This window comes from Macaca thibetana, chromosome 1 (genome assembly GCF_024542745.1).
Source record: "Macaca thibetana thibetana isolate TM-01 chromosome 1, ASM2454274v1, whole genome shotgun sequence".
NCBI classification, from domain to species: domain Eukaryota; kingdom Metazoa; phylum Chordata; class Mammalia; order Primates; family Cercopithecidae; genus Macaca; species Macaca thibetana.
Genome location: NC_065578.1, coordinates 78709648 through 78710673, shown reverse-complemented (window position 1 = coordinate 78710673; position 1026 = coordinate 78709648).

Genomic DNA, 1026 nt, shown 5'->3' with positions numbered 1-1026 from the left:
AAATTTTTGGCTATTCTGTACATGTCTGCAAATGACCCAAAAGCCCACAAGTATTAATTTTGGGTCTGCAAAGACATTTTAACCAGTAGACAAAATTACAAATTCAGAATACAGAACCTGTGAATAGTGAGAATTTTTGTTTCTTTATTAAGTATATTGACTTGCCTTTTTCGAACAAGACTAAATCAATACTATGGAAGTACTGTGGAAAATAGAGGCACAACCTGAGGAAGGTCTGGCCACCTAAATTCTAGAGCTCACATTTACTACAAAGGGAAAAAATCATGATGTCAAATTAGGTTTATTAAATTAGGCTAATGTTTATTAGCTACCAAGTAATTAGAAATAACTAGATGTAGTTCTGTTGGTGTTTAATAAAATAAATGCATTAACTATAGCGTACTTTCCAGGCAGAATCAGCGTCACAAACTCTCATTACATATAGAAAAGGCATCCAATCTACTAACAAAGATTCATCAAAGTTTGGCAACAACCAAATATACATAGGGTAAATTATATAATTAATATATTACATGTATGGTGTGAGAAACTAAGTTAAATTTGTGGCTGTGCATCTGATCCTAGCATCTGACTGAGAAATGCAGAAAGCTAACCAAAGAAGTCTCTTTTTAATATTGCTTACAGAAAGGATCGTGGGGAGTTATTTCAGGTCCAAAAGATAGCAAGCACAAAATTAAAGCAAAAGTATGGGACCACAATGGAATTAAGATGAATGGATCGCACTAAACAGGTGTTTACTTACTTACTTGTCAATTACAGGCATGTGATAATTGACAATAAAATTGTGTCTCCACGCTGCGTGAGTTCTTATACAAAATGTCAAATTTCTTAAGCTATGAAGAATTTGGTGCCAATCAATCTGAAGAAAAAGCACCGTTGATTTTGATCGACAACTAACTGATTTTAACAGAATATGATATATAACTTGTCACGTCACAGATCAGATGAATGATTAATTTTGCCTTCCCAAATACAAAAAGATAAAACTCAATGAAGTATGTTTTC